Here is a 5258-nt window from a genome sequence, read left to right as displayed (position 1 = left end):
TTTAAATAAACCTGTTAAAATAATAAATTTATAATATATTAAAAATGACATTAAAGGTTAACAAATGCATAAAATGGGAATAACTATCTAAGTGAAAAATTAAATACCTGCACAAAATGACAGTTATTAACAAATGCAATAACTATCATACGATGATCTGAAATAGGTGTTGGTGGTGGACTGCTAAGTGGAAAAAATGTTTCTGATTGGTTAAGTGATAATGCGACGAAAACCAAGTTAAATTTCGAAGCATCCACATATTCCCACCAAGATGGGTCAGGCTTGGTTGATTTATCTCTTTTTGATATCTTACTTTTGCCTTTTTTCGGTTCATCCTTTGTTTTAACCTTGTCAACAGGTGGACACATCGACGTAGTCGATGGATATGCAATCTCACGTAATTTACCTCTCAGTGCAATTTTTCCAGGTACATCAAGTTCATCAAACTTTTTCACTATCACTTCTATTTCATGTTTCACAGATAATTCTGAAGGTTTACCCGATCCATCATCATGAAAAGTTAATTTAGTCCACCAAACATGAATAACATCTAATGGAATAGAACGAGGGATCATATTATACCTGACCATCTCACATGCACAAGGTAGACCATGAGTTCTCCTAATTGTGCAGCGACATTCAGACTTATCTATACCTACATACTTCACGCGATCAAACTCTGCCGCAATGTGATCTATTGCATTTTTTGACACAACACCACGCAAATTGGCATACAATATGTTACTATGTCGATGGACCTTCTGAATTATGCTATTTTCAAATGATGTTATTATCTCACTGTGTTGTAATACAATCATGCTATTGATGGTTTCCCAAACACTGCATATATCACTAATGCTATCTTGTAATATCCGTTTCAAACTCCAGTGCGCCGACTCAGCCCTTTGTCTTGTAGTGTTCCCAAAATGCATAACTCTATTAGTCCATGTAAGACCCGTAATTTTAAAGTACCATTTATGTATTTTTGGTGTATTTTGGATTTTGGCTCGGAGGCTTTTAAGCCAAAGTTAATAATATTTTGGAGTTTTATAATCAAAAAGATATTTTGATGCCAATTAAAATTTCTCGTCGATAAATAAATTGAATTTAACTGCGTTGAATCCTTTATGGAGAATTTAACGGATCATTTAATGCGTTTCGGGTGAAACGGTAATTTAACAAATATCTAGATTTTGAGATATTTGTTAAGTTATATTTATTATATCTATATATGTTTGGTTGGAGGGAAAAAGAAAGGAAAACTAGAAGGAAGGAAAAGGAAAAGAAAATAGTATAAAAGGAAGGAAGGAAAAAGGAAGAAAGGAAAAAGAAAGGAAAGAAAAAGAAGTCTTCTTCCTCTCCCGCGGCCAAATTTCTCTCCTTTCTCCCATTTTCATTTTCGTCGCTTTCCTTTCTTCAAAACTAGTAACCCAAGGTTGGGGGAGAGTTAGATCAAGGTTTTCGCAACTCCACTCTTCCTCTTTGATTCGAAAACGAAGAAAAACGGTTTTTGAGATCCAAACACAAACCCCTCCGTTTCTTCTAGATCCAAACCTCATTTCTCGAAGAGATAGAAGGGAAAGTTGCTCACCACCACGCTACGGTGCTAGTGAACTAATTTGGAAGCGGCGTTGCGAGCGGAGATTTTACCGGAATTACTCGCGGTACCGGAAACGCACGTTAAAGCTAACGTTGAGGTAAGGGCTCCTTCCAAACTTCTAGCTTGCATTAGGGACTTATCTGTAGTTGTGTGGGAAGGAATTTGTTAGGGTTAAATGTATCGATTTGGGGAAAAACGAAACTAGTGCGTTATGGGTAAAAACCTTAGAGTTAGGTTTTGTTTATAATGATGAATGTTTCGTGGTAAATGAAATTTGATGTATCTGGGTGTTATGTTGGCTTTGATTTGTGTTCGTTGTATTTGGCGTGTCCATACAAGATGTTTGTTAATTGGTGTGGTGGTTGTGAATTATGGTTTGAATGTGAGAGTATGTTTGAGTTTGTTTCCGTGGAATTTGAAAACCATTAGAGATAAACGAGTATTAAAAATGGGGAATCTTTTAATACCTCGGTTTACTTAATGTGCATTTGAGGAAAAGGTTTAAGTTAACTGGGCGTTGAGAATGGGGAATCTCTTAATGTCCCGGTTACTTAACGATCGTTTTTGAAAATCGTTCCGGTAAATGAGTGTTAAGAATGGGGAATCTCTTAATGACTCGTTTACTGAATATTTTGTGTGAAAATCGTTTAAGTCAAAAGTATATTAAGAATGGGGAATCTCTTAATATGACTGTTTGCTTAACGTTTTGTTTTGAAAATCATTAAGTTAAATCGGTATTAAGAACGGGGAATCTCTTAATGACTTATTTAATTAATGTTGTTTGAAAGTCGTTTAAGTTAAATGGGTATTAAAAATGGGGAATCTTTTAATATCTGCATTTGCTTAACGATTGTTGTGAATGGAGTCTGTGTATGCTCATGCATTTCATTTGGTAAATTGTGTCGACCCGTGATAGGTGACACCTTGGTAAACTGTATGGACCCGTGATAGGTTGTACGTTTGCGATTTACATTTTAGTAAATCGTGTTGACCCGTGATAGGTGACACCTTGGTAAACTGTACGGACCCGTGATAGGTTGTACGTTTGCGATTTACATTTTAGTAAATCGTGTTGACCCGTGATAGGTGACACCATGGTAACTGTACTGACCCGTGATAGGTGGTACATTTACGATTCCCGCTTTTTCTTTTAGTAAATCGTGTTGACCCGTGATAGGTGACACCATGGTAACTGTACTGACCCGTGATAGGTGGTACATTTACGATTCCCGCTTTTTCTTTTAGTAAATCGTGTTGACCCGTGATAGGTGACACCTCGGTAAACTGTACTGACCCGTGATAGGTGGTACGTTTATGATTTACGCATTTTAGTAAATCGTGCTGACCCGTGATAGGTGGCACCTCGGTAATTGGTACTTTGGCCTGCGATAGGCGGTACAATTATGATTTACGGCCCTTCGAGGAGGGTTTTGGTTTGGAATTCCGAGTCCATGCATTTTGGCATATACGCATTGCATTAGGGTGCCTGGCACGCGAGTCATGTTTGATTTGAGTTTATGATTGAGTGATTCGAATTTTGATTTATCGTGATAACTGAGATGAAGGTGTTAAGTGCTATGTGTTGTGTATTGTGTGTGAGTATGATGGTTATCGAACCTTTGTGTGTCGTAGTAATCGCGTAGAAATTGCTAAGTGTTAAGTGGTGAACTTGATTAGGAATGACTTAGGTTAATTCATGAATTTTTGGAAAACTGATCAGGGAAATCGATTTCCCAATCGATTGGATGGGTAAACAGGGACTTGGCCAATTCACAAAATCGATTAGCCAATCGATTTCGAAAACAATTTTCAAAGGAATCAGTTAAGAAATCGATTGCCCAATCGATTAGGCCTTAAGTCAGGGGCTCAGGAACCAATCAATCGATTTACCAATCGATTGAATTCAGCCCAGGATTCTGTTTTCATTAAGAATCCCTCACCAAATCGATTAGGAAATCGATTGGCTCGAAACCAGGGGCTCAGGAACCAATCAATCGATTTACCAATCGATTGAATTCAGCCCAGGATTCTGTTTTCATTAAAAATCTTCACCCCAATCGATTGCCCAATCGATTGGCTCAGTGAAAATCCTCATTTTTAGTTGTATGATTAATTGCTCATGAATCTATCCATGTTTTGTTTTATCATGTGTTAATTAGGAGATCGAGAACTGCATTTTACCTTCATTTTCATTGGCAATGTAATGTATGAACTTTTCGCACATTGAAAATCCTGTTAAGGTGCATGCTTAGTTAAAAAGTTGTTTTGAGCATTCAAAAACTTAATTGCTATGTGTTAACTGTTATTTTCTGGTTGGTGACCCTTTACACTATTGTGGAAATCTGGGCTTTGCCCTCAGATGAGAGTCAGGACGGCCCTACTGGTTCGTACCCTACGGACAGGGATGGAGATGGGAACGCTTGACTGCTGTTGTGTTAGGAGGATCTCACGGGGCGCGTGGAGATTACTCAGGGTGTATAGCTTTTTGGTAGGATGATCAGATTAGGATGATGTGTAGGGACTAGGTGTCCTTCTGTTTGGATTGGAGTATTTTTAGTTTGGGAAAACTGTATTTATACTATCATTGTCAGTTCGACTTCTTATGTGAATGGGTTCCATGTACCATTTATGGTTATGTAAATGTTTTGGATTTATAATTGGAGAAACCTTTCCGCTGCTTGTAAATTTTAATGACTCAGTTATTTATCCAAAGGCATTTCTTTATCTATTTCTCTGTTTTAGTTTAATTACTTTTAAAAAAAAAAATATATACCCTCGCTTTGAAAAACAGGGTGTTACAGTCCACGCCTCAACAAATCTTTCCTTGTGAGGAATTAACCACTGGTCATGTACATAATCATTAAAGATAGAAGAGCTACTACAAATTCCTTCAAAGTTAGCCAAATTCATGTAGTACCGAGTCTCATCATAACTGTAAACAAGAGCCTCCCATGCCTCCATTATTTGCACCTGCTTCTTTTTTTGGAAAAACAGTCATCTTGCACTTCGCTTCCACATTTTTGCATACATGAAACAAGCATAATAAATTGACCGCCTTTGGACAAACACATTCAACTGTGTTCACCAAAGCAAGATCTCTATCAGTAACAATTACTTCAACTTCACCACTTGTAATTTGTTCTTTCAACATTTGTAGTGCCCATGTAAAATTATCAACACGCTCAGACTGTAGATACACAAATCCCACACAAAATGTCATTTCTGTAGATGTAACACCAATAATTTCAAGTAATGGCATCTGATACCTACATGTCTTGTATGTGCTATCCAAAATCAATATTATGTGAAAATTATTTACAAGACTGATAGCGTCTGGATGAGTCCAAAAGTTATCCCTCAACTCATTTGAACCCTCTACTTTCCTATATCGATAGACATATTTGTCGCGTTCCATCAATGTCAAAAGATGTTGCATTTCTGTTCTATTACCTCTAAGTGATGAACGATATGCTTGACGTGCATTGTAAACTTGTTTTATTGTCGTCAAACTTGTAACATTATGATTCTTTATTGTCATCAATATGTTTCTTGGTTTGATCATATTTTTCGTCATATCACCAAGTACAACTTTCTCTTCTTGAGACAATCGGCCTAAGAAAGCATGACCAGTCAGTTTTTTGGTCAATTCGTGGTTATG

Source organism: Cicer arietinum, chromosome 6 (assembly GCF_000331145.2).
Source record: "Cicer arietinum cultivar CDC Frontier isolate Library 1 chromosome 6, Cicar.CDCFrontier_v2.0, whole genome shotgun sequence".
Taxonomy (NCBI): Eukaryota; Viridiplantae; Streptophyta; class Magnoliopsida; order Fabales; family Fabaceae; genus Cicer; species Cicer arietinum.
This window is presented reverse-complemented; position numbering follows the sequence as displayed.